The sequence below is a fragment of the Peromyscus eremicus genome, unplaced genomic scaffold, assembly GCF_949786415.1.
Source record: "Peromyscus eremicus unplaced genomic scaffold, PerEre_H2_v1 PerEre#2#unplaced_454, whole genome shotgun sequence".
Taxonomy (NCBI): domain Eukaryota; kingdom Metazoa; phylum Chordata; class Mammalia; order Rodentia; family Cricetidae; genus Peromyscus; species Peromyscus eremicus.
The window spans coordinates 192,118-210,404 of NW_026734690.1; the positions used below are offsets into that span (position 1 = coordinate 192,118).

The 18,287-nt window shown below is 46.2% G+C and overlaps 1 long non-coding RNA gene across 1 annotated transcript; it reads left to right on the forward strand.

Annotated features, from left to right (window-relative positions):
• The first annotated feature begins 10,947 nt into the window (after positions 1-10,947).
• Positions 10,948-17,376, forward strand: LOC131901820 (uncharacterized). Its single transcript, XR_009376887.1, has 2 exons — positions 10,948-11,395; positions 17,188-17,376. It is a non-coding gene; the product is annotated as an uncharacterized LOC131901820 (long non-coding RNA).
• Positions 17,377-18,287: the final 911 nt, after the last annotated feature.

The following is an 18,287-nucleotide window of genomic DNA, read 5'->3' on the forward strand; positions in this document are numbered from 1 at the left end:
ACCCTGAACTGTTAGAATGAGTGTGTCCACATGGAGGTGTGCACACTGAACTGTTAGCATGACTGTGTCCACATGGAGGTGTGCACACTGAACTGTTAGAATGAGTGTGTCCACATGGAGGTGTGCACACTGAACTGTTAAAATGAGTGTGTCCACATGGAGTTGTGCACACTGAACTGTTAGAATGTGTCCACATGGAGGAGTGCACACTGAACTGTAAGAATGAGTGTGCCCACATGGAGGCGTGCACACTGAACTGTTAGAATGAGTGTGCCCACATGGAGGTGTGCACACTGAAGTGTTAGAATGAGTGTGTCCCTGTGAAGTTGTGCACACTGAACTGTTAGAATGAGTGTGTCCACATGGAGGTGTGCACAATGATCTCTTCGAATGAGTGTGTCCCTGTGGAGGTGTGCACACTGAACTGTTAGAATGAGTGTGTCCACATGGAGGTGTGGACACTGAAGTGTTAGAATTTGTCCACATGGAGGTGTGCACACTGAACTGTTAGAATGAGTGTGTCCACATGGAGGTGTGCACACTGAACTGTTAGAATGAGTGTGCCCACATGGACGTGTGCACACTGAACTGTTAGAATGAGTGTGTCCACATGGAGGTCTGCACACTGAACTGTTAGAATGAGTGTGTCCCTGTGGAGGTGTGCACACTGAACTGTTAGAATGACTGTGTCCACATGGAGGTGTGCACAATGAACTGTTAGAATGAGTGTGTCCACATGGAGGTGTGCACACTGAACTGTTAGAATGTGACCACATGGAGGTGTGCACACTGGACTGTTAGAATGATTGTGTCCACATGGAGATGTGCATTCTGAACTGTTAGAATGTGTGTGTCCACATGGATGTGTGTACACTGAACTGTTAGAATGGGTCGACATGGAGGTGGCACACTTAACTGTTAGAATGACTGTGTCACTGTGGAGGTACGCACTCTGAACTGTTAGAATGAGTGTTTCCACATAGAGGTGTGCACACTGAACTGTTAGAATGAGTGTGTCCACATGGAGGTGTGCACACTGAACTGTTAGAGTGTGTCCCTGTGGAGGTGTGCACACTGAACTGTTAGAATGAGTTTGTCAACATGGAGGTGTGCACACTGAACTGTTAAAGTGTGTCCCTGTGGAGGTGTGCACCCTGAACTGTTAGAATGAGTGTGTCCACATGGAGTTGTGCACACTGAACTGTTAGAATGAGTGTGTCCACATGGAGGTGTGCACACTGAACTGTTAGAATGAGTGTGTCCACATGGAGGTGTGCACACTGAACAGTTAGAATGTGTCCACATGGAGGTGTGCACACTGAACTGTAAGAATGAATGTGCCCACATGCAGGCGTGCACAATGAACTGTTAGAATGAGTGTGCCCACATGGAGGTGTGCACACTGAAGTGTTAGAATGAGTGTGTCCCCGTGGAGGTGTCCACACTGAACTGTTAGAATGAGTGTGTCAACATGGAGGTGTGCACAATGAACTGTTAGAATGAGTGTGCCCACATGGAGTTGTGCACACTGAACTGTTAGAATGAGTGTGTCCACATGAGGTGTGCACCCTGAACTGTTAGAATGAGTGTGTCCACATGGAGGTGTGCACAATGAACTGTTAGAATGAGTGTGCCCACATGGAGGTGTGCACACTGAACTGTTAGAATGAGTGTGGCCACATGGAGGTGTGCACACTGAACTGTTAGAATGTGACCACATGGAAGTGTGCACAATGTACTGTTAGAATGAGTTAGTCCACATGGAGGTATGCACACTGAACTGTTAGAGTGTGTCCCTGTGGAGGTGTGCACCCTGAACTGTTAGAATGAGTTTGTCCACATGGAGGTGTGCACACTGAACTGTTAGAATGACTGTGTCCATATGGAGGTGTGCACTCTGAATTATTAGAATGATTGTGTTCACATGGAGGTGTGCACACTAAAATGTTATAATGAGTGTGTCCACATGGAGGTGTGCACACTGAACTGTTAGAATGTGACCACATGGAGGTGTGCACACTGAACTGTTAGAATGAGTGTGTCCACATGGGGGTGTGCACACTGAACTGTTAGAATGAGTGTGTCCACATGGGGGTGTGCACACTGAACTGTTAGAATGAGTGTGTCCACATGGGGGTGTGCACACTGAACTATTAGAATAATTGTGTCCACATAGAGGTGTGCACACTGAACTGTTAGAATGACTGTGTCCACGTGGAGGTGTGCACACTGAACTGTTAGAATGAGTGTGTCCACATGGGGGTGTGCACACTGAACTTTTAGAATGATTGTGTCCACATGGAGATGTGCATACTGAACTGTTAGAATGTGTGTGTCCACATGGATGTGTGTACACTGAACTGTTAGAATGTGTCGACATGGAGGTGTGCACACTGAACTGTTAGAATGAGTGTGTCCACATGGAGGTGTGCACACTGAACTGTTAGATTGACTGTGTCCACATGGAGGTGTGCACATTGAACTATTAGAATGATTGTGTTCACAAGGAGGTGTGAACACTGAACTGTTAGAATGAGTGTGTCCACATGGAGGTGTGCACACTGAACTGTTAGAATGAGTGTGTCCACATGGAGGTGTGCACACTGAACTGTTAGAATGACTGTGTACACATGGAGGTGTGCACACTGAACTATTCGAATAATTGTGTCCACATGGAGGTGTGCACACTGAACTGTTAGAATGACTGTGTCACTGTGGAGGTATTCACTCTGAACTATTAGAATGAGTGAGACCACATAGAGGTGTGCACACTGAACTGTTAGAATGCCTGTGTCCACATTGAGGTGTGCACACTGAACTGTTAGAATGAGTGTGTCCACATGGAGGTGTGCACACTGAACTGTTAGAGTGTGTCCCTGTGGAGGTGTGCACCCTGAACTGTTAGAATGAGTGTGTCCACATGGAGGTGTGCACACTGAACTGTTAGAATGAGTGTGTCCACATGGTGGTGTGCACACTGAACTGTTAGAATGTGTCCAAATGGTGGTGTGCACACTGAACAGTAAGAATGAGTGTGCCCACATGGAGGCGTCCACACTGAACTGTTAGAATGAATGTGCCCACATGGAGGTGTGCACAATGAACTGTTAGAATGAGTGTGGCCACATGGAGGTGTGCACACTGAACTGTTAGAATGTGACCACATGGAGGTGTGCACACGGAACTGTTAGAATGAGTGTGTCCACATGGAGGTGTGCACACTGAACTGTTAGAATGAGTGTGTCCACATGGAGGTGTGCACACTGAACTGTTAGAATGATTGTGTCCACATGGAAGTGTGCACACTGAACTGTTAGAATGAGTGTGCTTACATGGAGGTGTGTACACTGAACTTTTAGAATGTGTCGACATGGAGGTGTGCACACTGAACTGTTAAAATGAGTGTGTCCACATGGAGGTGTGCACACTGAACTGTTAGATTGACTGTGTCCACATGGAGGTGTGCACATTGAACTATTAGAATGATTGTGTTCACATGGAGGTGTGCGCACTTAACTGTTAGAATGAGTGTATCCACATGGAGGTGTGCACACTGAACTGTTAGAATGAGTGTGTCCACATGGAGGTGTGCACACTGAACTATTAGAATAATTGTGTCCACATGGAGGTATGCACACTGAACTGTTAGAATGACTGTGTCACTAGGGAGGTATGCACTCTGAACTGTTAGAATGAGTGTGTCCACATAGAGGTGTGCACACTGAACTGTTAGAATGACTGTGTCCACATTGAGGTGTTCACACTGAACTGTTAGAATGAGTGTGTCCACATGGAGTTGTGCACACTGAACTGTTAGAATGATTGTGTCCACATGGAGATGTGCATACTGAACTGTTAGAATGTGTGTGTCCACATGGATGTGTGTACACTGAACTGTTAGAATGTGTCGACATGGAGGTGTGCACACTGAACTGTTAGATTGACTGTTTCCACTTGGAGGTGTGCACATTGAACTATTAGAATGATTGTGTTCACAAGGAGGTGTGAACACTGAACTGTTAGAATGAGTGTGTCCACATGGAGGTGTGCACAATGAACTGTTAGAATGAGTGTGTCCACATGGAGGTGGGCACACTGAACTGTTAGAATGACTGTGTACACATGGAGGTGTGCACAATGAACTATTAGAATAATTGTGTCCACATGGAGGTGTGCACACTGAACTGTTAGAATGACTGTGTCACTGTGGAGGTATGCACTCTGAACTGTTAGAATGAGTGAGACCACATAGAGGTGTGCACACTGAACTGTTAGAATGCCTGTGTCCACATTGAGGTGTGCACACTGAACTGTTAGAATAAGTGTGTCCACATGGAGGTGTGCACACTGAACTGTTAGAGTGTGTCCCTGTGAAGGTGTGCACCCTGAACTGTTAGAATGAGTGTGTCCACATGGAGGTGTGCACACTGAACTGTTAGAATGACTGTGTCCACATGGAGTTGTGCACACTGAACTGTTAGTATGAGTGTGTCCACATGGAGGTGTGCACACTGAACTGTTAGAATGAGCGTGTCCACATGGAGGTGTGCACACTGAACAGTTAGAATGTGTCCACATGGAGGTGTGCACACTGAAATGTAAGAATGAGTGTGCCCACATGCAGGCATGCACAATGAACTGTTAGAATGAGTGTGCCCACATTGAGGTGTGCACACTGAAGTGTTAGAATGAGTGTGTCCCTGTGGAGGTGTGCACACTGAACTGTTAGAATGAGTGTGTCCACATGGAGGTGTGCACACTGAACTGTTAGAATGTGTCCACATGGTGGTGTGCACACTGAACTGTAAGAATGAGTGTGCCCACATGTAGGCGTCCACACTGAACTGTTAGAATGAATGTGCCCACTTGGAGGTGTGCACACTGAACTGTTAGAATGAGTGTGTCCACATGGAGGTGTGCACACTGAACTGTTAGAATGAGTGTCTCCACATGGAGGTGTGCACACTGAACTGTTATAATGAGTGTGTCCCTGTGGAGGTGTGCACACTGAACTGTTAGAATTAATGTGCCCACTTGGAGGTGTGCACACTGAACTGTTAGAATGAGTGTGTCCCTGTGGAGGTGTGCACACTGAACTGTTAGAATGATTGTGTCCGCATGAGATGTGCACACTGAACTGTTAGAATGACTGTGTCCACATTGAGGTGTGCACAATGAACTGTTAGAATGAGTGTGTCCACATGGAGGTGTGCACACTGAACTGTTAGAGTGTGTCCCTGTGGAGGTGTGCACCCTGATCTGTTAGAATGAGTGTGTCCACATGGAGGTGTGCACACTGAACTGTTAGAATGAGCGTGTCCACATGGAGGTTTGCACACTGAACTGTTAGAATGAGTGTGTCCACATGGAGGTGTGCACACTGAACTGTTAGAATGAGTGTGTCCACTTGGAGTTGTGCACACTGAACTGTTAGAATGTGTCCACATGGAGGAGTGCACACTGAACTGTAAGAATGAGTGTGCCCACATGGATGCGTGCACACTGAACTGTTAGAATAAGTGTGCCCACATGGAGGTGTGCACACTGAAGTGTTAGAATGAGTGTGTCCCTGTGGAGGTGTGCACACTGAACTGTTAGAATGAGTGTGTCCACATGGAGGTGTGCACAATGATCTCTTAGAATGAGTGTGTCTCTGTGGAGGTGTGCACACTAAACTGTTAGAATGAGTGTGTCCACATGGAGGTGTGGACACAGAAGTGTTAGAATTTGTCAACATGGAGGTGTGCACACTGAACTGTTAGAATGAGTGTGTCCACATGGAGGTGTGCACACTGAACTGTTAGAATGAGGGTGCCCACATGGAGGTGTGCACACTGAACTGTTAGAATGAGTGTGTCCACATGGAGGTGTGCACACTAAACTGTTATAATGAGTGTGTCCCTGTGGAGGTGTGCACACTGAACTGTTAGAATGACTGTGTCCACATGGAGGTGTGCACAATGAACTGTTAGAATGAGTGTGTCCACATGGAGGTGTGCACAATGAACTGTTAGAATGTGACCACATGGAGGTGTGCACACTGAACTGTTAGAATGATTGTGTCCACATGGAGATGTGCATACTGAACTGTTAGAATGTGTGTGTCCACATGGATGTGTGTACACTGAACTGTTAGAATGTGTCGACATGGAGGTGTGCACACTGAACTGTTAGAATGAGTGTGTCCACATGGAGGTGTGCACACTGAACTGTTAGAATGAGTGTGTCCACATGGAGGTGTGCACACTGAACTATTAGAATAATTGTGTCCACATGGAGTTATGCACACTGAACTGTTAGAATGACTGTGTCACTAGGGAGGTATGCACTCTGAACTGTTAGAATGAGTGTGTCCACATAGAGGTGTGCACACTGAACTATTAGAATGACTGTGTCCACATTGAGGTGTTCACACTGAACTGTTAGAATGAGTGTGTCCACATGGAGGTGTGCACACTGAACTGTTAGAATGATTGTGTCCACATGGAGATGTGCATACTGAACTGTTAGAATGTGTGTGTCCACATGGATGTGTGTACACTGAACTGTTAGAATGTGTCGACATGGAGGTGTGCACACTGAACTGTTAGAATGAGTGTGTCCACATGGAGGTGTGCACACTAAACTGTTAGATTGACTGTGTCCACTTGGAGGTGTGCACATTGAACTATTAGAATGATTGTGTTCACAAGGAGGTGTGAACACTGAACTGTTAGAATGAGTGTGTCCACATGGAGGTGTGCACAATGAACTGTTAGAATGAGTGTGTCCACATGGAGGTGTGCACACTGAACTGTTAGAATGACTGAGTACACATGGAGGTGTGCACACTGAACTATTAGAATAATTGTGTCCACATGGAGGTGTGCACACTGAACTGTTAGAATGACTGTGTCCCTGTGGAGGTATGCACTCTGAACTGTTAGAATGAGTGAGACCACATAGAGGTGTGCACACTGAACTGTTAGAATGCCTGTGTCCACATTGAGGTGTGCACACTGAACTGTTAGAATGAGTGTGTCCACATGGAGGTGTGAACACTGAACTGTTAGAGTGTGTCCCTGTGAAGGTGTGCACCGTGAACTGTTAGAATGAGTGTGTCCACATGGAGGTGTGCACACTGAACTGTTAGAATGACTGTGTCCACATGGAGTTGTGCACACTGAACTGTTAGAATGAGTGTGTCCACATGGAGGTGTGCACACTGAACAGTTAGAATGTGTCCACATGGAGGTGTGCACACTGAAATGTAAGAATGAGTGTGCCCACATGCAGGCGTGCACAATGAACTGTTAGAATGAGTGTGCCCACATTGAGGTGTGCACAGTGAAGTGTTAGAATGAGTGTGTCCCTGTGGAGGTGTGCACACTGAACTGTTAGAATGAGTGTGTCAACATGGAGGTGTGCACAATGAACTGTTAGAATGAGTGTGCCCACATGGAGTTGTGCACACTGAACTTTTAGAATGAGTGTGTCCACATGGAGGTGTGCACACCGAACTGTTAGAATGAGTGTGTCCACATGGAGGTGTCCACAATGAACTGTTAGAATGAGTGTGCCCACATGGAGGTGTGCACACTGAACTGTTAGAATGAGTGTGGCCACATGGAGGTGTGCACACTGAACTGTTAGAATGTGACCACATGGAAGTGTGCACACTGTACTGTTAGAATGAGTTAGTCCACATGGAGGTATGCACACTGAACTGTTAGAGTGTGTCCCTGTGGAGGTGTGCAACCTGAACTGTTAGAATGAGTTTGTCCACATGGAGGTGTGCACACTGAACTGTTAGAATGAGTGTGTCCACATGGAGGTGTGCACACTGAACTATTAGAATAATTGTGTCCACATGGAGGTGTGCACACTGAACTGTTAGAATGACTGTGTCACTGTGGAGGTATGCACTCTGAACTGTTAGAATGAGTGTGTCCACATGGAGGTGTGCACACTGAACTGTTAGAATGACTGTGTCCACGTGGAGGTGTGCACACTGAACTGTTAGAATGAGTGTGTCCACATGGATGTGTGCACACTGAACTGTTAGAATGAGTGTGTCCACATGGAGGTGTGCACACTGAACTGTTAGAATGTGTCCACATGGTGGTGTGCACACTGAACTGTAATAATGAGTGTGCCCACATGGAGGCGTCCACACTGAACTGTTAGAATGAATGTGCCCACATGGAGGTGTGCACACTGAAGTGTTAGAATGAGTGTGTCCCTGTGGAAGTGTGCACACTGAACTGTTAGAATGAGTGTGTCCACATGGAGGTGTGGACACTGAAGTGTTAGAATTTGTCCACATGGAGGTGTGCACACTGAACTGTTAGAATGAGTGTGTCCACATGGAGGTGTGCACACTGAACTGTTAGAATGAGTGTCTCCACATGGAGGTGTGCACACTGAACTGTTATAATGAGTGTGTCCCTGTGGAGGTGTGCACCCTGAACTGTTAGAATTAATGTGCCCACTTGGAGGTGTGCACACTGAACTGTTAGAATGAGTGTGTCCCTGTGGAGGTGTGCACACTGAACTGTTAGAATGATTGTGTCCGCATGAGGTGTGCACACTGAACTGTTAGAATGACTGTGTCCACATTGAGGTGTGCACAATGAACTGTTAGAATGAGTGTGTCCACATGGAAATGTGCACACTGAACTGTTAGAGTGTGTCCCTGTGGAGGTGTGCACAATGAACTGTTAGAATGAGTGTGTCCACATGGAGGTGTGCACACTGAACTGTTAGAATGAGCGTGTCCACATGGAGGTTTGCACACTGAACTGTTAGAATGAGTGTGTACACATGGAGGTGTGCACACTGAACTGTTAGAATGAGTGTGTCCACATGGAGTTGTGCACATTGAACTGTTAGAATGTGTCCACATGGAGGAGTGCACACTGAACTGTAAGAATGAGTGTGCCCACATGGATGCGTGCACACTGAACTGTTAGAATGAGTGTGCCCACATGGAGGTGTGCACACTGAACTGTTAGAATGAGTGTGTCCACATGGAGGTGTGCACACTAAACTGTTATAATGAGTGTGTCCCTGTGGAGGTGTGCACACTGAACTGTTAGAATGACTGTGTCCACATGGAGGTGTGCACAATGAACTGTTAGAATGAGTGTGGCCACATGGAGGTGTGCACACTGAACTGTTAGAATGTGACCACATGGAGGTGTGCACACGGAACTGTTAGAATGAGTGTGTCCACATGGAGGTGTGCACACTGAACTGTTAGAATGAGTGTGTCCACATGGAGGTGTGCACACTGAACTGTTAGAATGATTGTGTCCACATGAAAGTGTGCACACTGAACTGTTAGAATGAGTGTGCTTACATGGAGGTGTGTACACTGAACTTTTAGAATGTGTCGACATGGAGGTGTGCACACTGAACTGTTAGAATTAGTGTGTCCCTGTGGAGGTGTGCACACTGAACTGTTAGATTGACTGTGTCCACATGGAGGTGTGCACATTGAACTATTAGAATGATTGTGTTCACATGGAGGTGTGCGCACTTAACTGTTAGAATGAGTGTGTCCACATGGAGGTGTGCACACTGAACTGTTAGAATGAGTGTGTCCACATGGAGGTGTGCACACTGAACTATTAGAATAATTGTGTCCACATGGAGGTATGCACACTGAACTGTTAGAATGACTGTGTCACTAGGGAGGTATGCACTCTGAACTGTTAGAATGAGTGTGTCCACATAGAGGTGTGCACACTGAACTGTTAGAATGCCTGTGTCCACATTGAGGTGTTCACACTGAACTGTTAGAATGAGTGTGTCCACATGGAGTTGTGCACACTGAACTGTTAGAATGATTGTGTCCACATGGAGATGTGCATACTGAACTGTTAGAATGTGTGTGTCCACATGGATGTGTGTACACTGAACTGTTAGAATGTGTCGACATGGAGGTGTGCACACTGAACTGTTAGATTGACTGTGTCCACTTGGAGGTGTGCACATTGAACAATTAGAATGATTGTGTTCACAAGGAGGTGTGAACACTGAACTGTTAGAATGAGTGTGTCCACATGGAGGTGTGCACAATTAACTGTTAGAATGAGTGTGTCCACATGGAGGTGGGCACACTGAACTGTTAGAATGACTGTGTACACATGGAAGTGTGCACAATGAACTATTAGAATAATTGTGTCCACATGGAGGTGTGCACACTGAACTGTTAGAATGACTGTGTCACTGTGGAGGTATGCACTCTGAACTGTTAGAATGAGTGTGTCCACAAAGAGGTGTGCACACTGAACTGTTAGAATGAGTGTGTCCCTGTGGAGGTGTGCACACTGAACTGTTAGAATGATTGTGTCCGCATGAGGTGTGCACACTGAATTGTTAGAATGACTGTGTCCACCTTAAGGTGTGCACAATGAACTGTTAGAATGAGTGTGTCCACATGGAAGTGTGCACACTGAACTGTTAGAGTGTGTTCCTGTGGAGGTGTGCACACTGAACTGTTAGAATGAGTGAGACCACATGGAGGTGTGCACACTGAACTGTTAGAATGCCTGTGTCCACATTGAGGTGTGCACACTGAACTGTTAGAATAAGTGTGTCCATATGGAGGTGTGCACACTGAACTGTTAGAGTGTGTCCCTGTGAAGGTGTGCACCCTGAACTGTTAGAATGAGTGTGTCCACATGGAGGTGTGCACACTGAACTGTTAGAATGACTGTGTCCACATGGAGTTGTGCACACTGAACTGTTAGTATGAGTGTGTCCACATGGAGGTGTGCACACTGAACTGTTAGAATGAGTGTGTCTGTCAGGAGCCAAGTAGCCTAACTGATTCTCATGGGAAAAAGCAGTGTACCCAATCTTCCGTTAACAGTTTCAATAGCAACCATTCTTCGAAAAAGCAGTGTACCCAATCTTCCGTTAACAGTTTCAATAGCAACCATTTTTCAACAAAACCACAGTATGTACCTTTTGATCTACTCCCTGAAACATAATGGTTTGCTGTATGGTCCGTTGATCAGGCCCTGGAACAAAGAGACCTTTTCCTGAACCCTACCTTACCCTAACTTCCTCCTAGTAACTTTCCATACCCCTATCTACTTCTCCTAGCTCCTAGCATATATAAACCCGATTCCCCTTGCAATAAACGAGACCTTGACGCAACTCAGACTGACTTTGTCTTCCTTTACGCGCCTGGTCTCCTTTCTCTCTCACCCCCATTGATCTTTCAGGAGGTGCCTCCTCGGGTCTCATCAAATAACGTGGCCCGCGGGACGGGTCAAGTGGCGCCCGAACGTGGGGCTCGAGGCACGGTGACCTACCGGACGACGGATAACAGAAGGGGCCCCGGAGAGAATTAGGGTAGAGACGCCCGGACCGCATCACTCGTGCAACGCGGGAGAGTCTTGAGGTAAGTGTCGTCCAATCGATCAATGGGAAAAAATTTATCTAAAGAGGCTATTTTTTTAAAGGAGATGAAAGGGAATCTTCGGGAGAGAGGATTAAGAGTTAAAAAAAAGGATTTAATAAAGTTCTTTCAATATGTGGAGGAGAAGTGTCCCTGGTTAGTGATTGATGGACCAGGAATTCACCCTTTGACTTGGAACAAGGTTGGGAAAGATATTAATAAATTACTTAGAGATGGGGAAAATGTCCCCGATGCCTTTTTTAGTTTTTATGGTGTGATTAGAGATGTTCTAAAGGAAGCAGAGGGAGACGGGCGTGTTTCACATTTACTAGCCCTTGCAGAGGATCTTCTCTCAGACTCCCCCTGCCTGACTCCCGATAATGAGTCTGGAGGTGCGGCGGCCACTCCGTTAAAAAATGAAAGTAAAACAAAAACGGCCGCTTCCCCCCTAACAGAGGCTCAAAAGAACATCGAGATCACGGGCGACCCTGCAGCCGCCCCGGTCTCGCGTGCCCCCTCTCTTATCGATGAGCCTGTCCCTAATGAGTTAACACCCCCCCTACTAAAGCCACCCACTGCCGCTCAATCTTGTAAAAAGATCTACCCTGTCATTTATAAAAATGTGTCAGGTGATGAATGGCTTGACCCCTCGTCTGAAGTAAGCTTGGGAGAGGAAGCAGCGCGCTATGAAAAAGAAAGATATGACCCCTCTCCTTTTACTCAGTCCCAGGTTCTGTTTGGTGAAAGGCGCCTTCGTTGGCCCCCCCTGCCTCCCTATGTCCCTCCTATTCCTAACGCCCTGAAGGCCCCTACTCATAGAGAAACAGTGCTGGGACAGATGGGCTGTACTATACCAGGAATGCAGGGTCTCTTAGAGGCCAAGGAATCTTTTCTAAACCAGATCACCAATTTAAAAAATGTTCTTTCTATGAAAAGAGAGTTGAGGGATCTTGCCCAACAGATACAGGAGTTACAAGCTGACCTTACAGGAGAGGCCAACACCACCCTTCCCAACGCCTCCGGTAATTCCCATCACTCAGACTCCCAGTCGAAGGCCAAACCAAAAGTAGAAAAAATCAAAAAGACACTGCCCACCGTTTCTCTCTCCTTCCCGGTAATGACCCGCTCCGGTACTCAGTCCCAGGATGCGGGGGGACAAGTTGACACCACTCAGGATGATAATGAGGACGCTGAGGGTGCAGAGCAAGGCGCCTCAGCCTCCGAAGGGGAGGAGGAAGGCCTAGCGGAGGAACAGGGGGGTGGTACTAATGGCCAGGTCATATATAGAAAACTAAAAATCAGGCATTTAAAAGATTTGCATTCAGCAGTGAAAAATTATGGTATCAACGCCCCCTTCACAATTTCAGTCCTTGAAGGACTGGCTCAGGGGGGCAATTTGTTGCCTCATGAATGGAACAAAGTGGTACAGTCAGTGTTAACTCGAAGTCAATTTTTGACCTGGAAGGCTGAATTTATAGATAGAGCTGAAACACAGGCTGTCATAAATAAAAAAGGCTCCCAGACGGCCTCATGGTCTTCAGATAAAATTACGGGAAGGGGCAAGTATGCCACAGAGGAAAAGCAACAAAAACTCCCAGCAGGGCTTCTGGTACAAACAGCCCAGGCAGCGATGGCTGCCTGGCGGGCTGTGCCTGCACCAGGGACAGCCACTACTTCCCTGTCTAAGATAGTCCAAGGCACCAATGAACCTTACGCCCAGTTCATTGCCAGGCTACTAGAAGCGGCTGAACGAATCCTGGGAGATGATGGGTTGGAAAATATTATGGTTAAACAATTGGCCATAGAAAATGCCAATGCAGCCTGCAGAGCAGCCTTAAGAGGCAAAACTAAGGCCATGGATCTCAATGGCATGATCAAGCTATGTAATGAGGTAGACTCCTTTGATCATAAGATCTCTAAATCCATTAATATGGCCATAGGTGCTGTGCTTCAGGTGCCCATTAGAGGGCCAAATTATGGAGTCAAGAGCTGTTTCAAATGCGGGCGCCCAGGACATTTCGCCAGAGAGTGCCCTGGCACCCAAGGTGAAGGATCCTCTTTTAATAATAATCTAAACAATCTATCCCCAGGGCTCTGCCCTCGATGCAAAAGGGGGCGACATTGGGTCAAAGACTGCCATTCCAGGACTGATATTAATGGCCAGCCATTGTCTGCGGTATCGGGAAACGGGATGCGGGGCCCGTTTCGGGGCCCCACCCATCCATTACAACCCCGTGTAAATCCCAACAACCCCTTCCGCAACAATCAGGAACAGGGGACCCCGCTGCCCCAGACAGCCTTGGCTCAGCTTCCTCAGGCCTATCCCGAGCCACACCAGGAAGTGCAGGATTGGACCTCTGTTCCCCCACCACCCGGGTTGTAACTCCGGAAGAGGGCACAGTGATTATAGAAACTGGGGTCCTTGGCCCTCCCCCACCTGGTATGTTCTTCCTAATTATAGGCCGAGTCTCCAGCTCATTACAAGGGCTCTCCATTGTTCCCTCCATAGTAGATGCTGATTATCAAGGAGAGATAAAATGCCTGGCCATGGCTTCTCGGGGTCCTATCACCATCCCCGCAGGCCACCGCATCGCACAGGCCCTTCCTCTCCCAATGGTTGGACAATTCCCCCATAAGGGTCCAACTCGTGGTCACTCAACACCAGGATCTTCAGATATATTTTGGGTACAACAATTAACGGAGGGCCGGCCTATACTCAACCTCTCCTTGGAGGGGAAGCAATTTTCGGGGATTCTTGATACAGGCGCTGATGCCACCATTATAGCAAAAAAATACTGGCCTGATTCATGGCCACTGGAACCCACTGCCACACATTTAAAGGGAATAGGCCAAATTCAAAATACATTACAAAGCTCTAAATTTTTAAAATGGAAAGACCCTGAGGGAAATACTGGAACAATAAGGCCCTTTATAGTTGAGGGGTTGCCAACCAACCTGTGGGGAAGAGACATTTTGACACAAATGGGGGTTATTATGATGAGTCCCAATGATAAAGTGACCCAAATGATGTTAAAGACAGGCTTTTTGCCTGGCAAAGGGTTGGGGAAGTTTGAACAAGGACGAACTCAGCCCATCATGCTCACCCCTAAGCTGGATAAAAGGGGATTGGGGACAGACCTTTTTTCCTAAGGACCACTGTTCCTCCTGCACGCCAAGCCGATAAAATAACTTGGAAGTCAGATGATCCGGTTTGGATAGATCAGTGGTCAATGCCTCAAGAAAAGGTACAGGCTGCCCTTCAGTTGGTGCAGGAACAGTTAAAACAAGGGCATCTTGAACCTTCCACATCTCCATGGAATACTCCCATTTTTGTGATAAAGAAAAAGACAGGAAAATGGAGGCTATTGCAGGATCTCAGGGAAGTAAACAAAACCATGGTCCCCATGGGAGCGTTACAGCCTGGGTTGCCATCCCCTGTGGCCATTCCAAAAAAATATTTTAAGATAGTCATAGATATTAAAGATTGTTTTTTCTCTATCCCCCTGCATCCTCTGGATTGCAAACGCTTTGCCTTTTCTATACCTGTTGTGAATCACGTTGGGCCTAACCCTCGATTTCAATGGAGAGTATTGCCCCAAGGAATGGCCAATTCCCCTACGTTATGTCAAAAGTATGTAGCTCAGTCTATAGATCCAGTGAGGGTCCAGTACCCTGAAGTTTATATTATACATTATATGGATGATTTGTTAATAGCAGGAAAATCTGAAGAAAAAACACAAAATGTAGCTCAAAAGATAATTATCACACTTCAGGACCGAGGATTTCATATAGCTCCAGAGAAGATACAAACCCAATACCCCTTCCTGTTTTTAGGGTTCGAGTTACACCCGGACCTCCTCTATACACAAAAAATCCAGATTAGAAAAGATACACTTCGTTGTCTCAATGATTTTCAAAAGCTTTTAGGGGATATCAATTGGCTGCGACCCTATTTAAAAATAACCAAGGGAGAGTTACGCCCCCTTGAGGATATCCTCAAAGGAGACTCTGACCCTCAATCCCCTAGATACCTTACGGTGGAGGCAGAGAGGGTGTTACAAAAGGTTGAAACGGCCATCACTCAACAACACACGGGATATTTTGACCCAACTCTCCCATTGTATTTGATCATCTTTTCTACAGATTTTGCCCCTACAGGCCTGCTTTGGCAAGAGTCCGTACCTTTACTGTGGGTACATCTTCCTGTTACTAAAAGAAAAATCCTTCCTACTTATCCTTCCCTGGTTTGCCAATCGATAATGTTAGGAATAAAAGCCTCCACTCGATACTTTGGACATGACCCTGATATGATTGTTATGCCATATGATAAAGAGCAACTTGAATGGTTATGCACCCGCAGTCCTGACTGGGCCATTCTTGTCTGCACCTATGAAGGGAAACTTGACACACAGATGCCCAGTAACAAACTCCTACAATTCTTCTCCCTTACTTCTTTTGTTTTTCTTAAAAATACCCGAATGGAGCCCATCCCGGACTCCCCTGTGCTTTTCATAGATGGGTCAAGCAATGGTAAAGCTGCTTATGTCCTCAATGGCCAAAAGAATGTTATGACAACCCCTTTTAAGTCAGCTCAGCTGGTGGAGCTATATGCTGCCCTTGCTGTCTTTAAAAATTTTGAAGATTGTTCCTTTAATTTGTATTCAGACAGTAGATATGTGGTAGGGGCTTTACAGGCTTTAGAAATGGTCCCAATAATCCAACCCATTACTCCCACCTTCCAAATGTTTTCTGAATTACAAAAATTAATCCGACAAAGGTCGCTACCCTTTTATGTTGGCCATATTCGTGCCCACACAGGCCTACCTGGACCCCTAGCTCAGGGAAATGAACTTGCCGATTCTGCTACACGTTCTATCTTGATTTCTCATTTGGAACATGATCAGGTAGCAGCTGCTCGTGAGGCGCACCGCCTTCATCACCTCAATGCTCAAACTTTGAGACTAAGGTTCTCAATCACTAGAGAACAGGCTAGGGAAATTGTAAAAAGCTGTAAAAATTGCCTGATGCTCTTACCTGAACCTCATTATGGAGTAAACCCCAGAGGGCTTATTCCTGGACAACTATGGCAGATGGATGTCACCCATGTTCCTTCTTTTGGCAAATTAAAGTTTATACATGTTACTGTAGATACCTTCAGTGGATTTATTTGTGCCTCTGCTCATAGTGGAGAAGCCACCAAAGATGTTATCAATCATATGTTACATGTCTTCACAGTGCTGGGTCAGCCGAAATGTATAAAAACTGATAATGGTCCAGGATATACTAGTAGCAAATTTAGACAATTTTGTTTACAATTAGGAATTAAACATATCACTGGAATATCCTATAACCCTCAAGGCCAAGGTATCGTGGAGAGAGCTCACCAAACTTTAAAAAATACTCTTAATAAACTTAGCTCACAAGAGACATTATTTCCCCTTAAGGGAAACCACAAAGCTCTGCTTTCTCATGCCCTATTCGTATTAAATTTTCTGACATTGGACGCTTTTGGAAAATCTGCGGCTGAGCGACACTGGCACCCAGAAACCAAACAAGGATATGCGCAGGCCCTTTGGAAAGATCCAATAACTGGAATATGGAATGGTCCTGATCCAGTTATAATCTGGGGAAAGGGGTCTGCATGTATTTATGACTCCAAGGAAAATGGGGCTCGTTGGCTACCAGAAAGACTGATTAAGCTTTACTCTACACAGATTGCCTCCCTAGATTAAGGAAAAAATAACTGTTATGTCCAGGACACAATCCTGAGACAAAATTCTCTCTTTTTCTTTCAGAAATGCCTCCAGCTTGGAAAATAAAGGGAGCCACGGACATCTCAATGGCAGGACCTGTTCATCGCGAGCCTTGGAAAACCAACCCCTGCTTCATCGTTTGCTTACTACTCTTCCCCCTTCCCCTCTCCTGCATCTCCAAGGAAAGCCCCCATGCTATTAAAAAGCTTACCTGGCGAATTTTCACAGTAACAGGGGAGGAGGTCTGGAGCATTACTGCAAACCATGCTCCCTATTCCTGGTGGCCATCACTCACTCCTGACTTCTGTCAGCTGGCTGCAGGATTGAATTCTTGGGATATACCTACTATTGGCCAACACCAGTTAAATGGTACAGGGATTCAAACGATTCCAAACTGCAATCAATTTCCTCATAGTCCTAAAACCACTTGGACAAGCCCTTGTGGGACATTCCATGATAATGACCCTGCCATGATGACTGCCCCAGGCTGTGTTAGTCCTACAGCTCGTTGTAGGTTAGCACAATCTGACTTTTATGTCTGCCCTAAGGATGGTAGAAGCCGAGCCACGGCTGCTAGATGTGGAGGATTCAAGACCTTCTTTTGTGCTCGATGGGGTTGTGAAACTACAGGGGCAGCTTACTGGAAACCAACTTCATCTTGGGACCTTATTTCAGTTACAAGGGGATACAGTAAGCCTAGCACGAATAGACGTTTTTGCTTTGGCCCCTATACTGGGACAGCCTATAATCCAGGGCTATCATTACCTTTAAACATAACCTTCACCCCTCAGGGTAGGGCGAATCGAGAATGGCCCTCAGGAAAAACATGGGGACTCCGCTGGTATCTTGATGGTACAGATAAAGGAGTCATTTTCAAGATCTTGCTAACAATAGAAAACCTGTACCCACAGTCGGTAGGACCCAATGTAGTTCTCTCTGACCAAAAAGTTCCCTCCAATCATGAAAAGGTGCCATCACCTCCTTCCCCCTCACCTCATCCTCGTCCCTTTCCCTACCATATAGGCACTGTGACTACCATCGTAGACTCCAGCAATGACACTCTCCTTACTCCTTTTGGAGGAACAGGAGATAGATTGTTTAATTTGGTCCAGGGAGCTTATCTGGCCCTAAATGCCACAAAT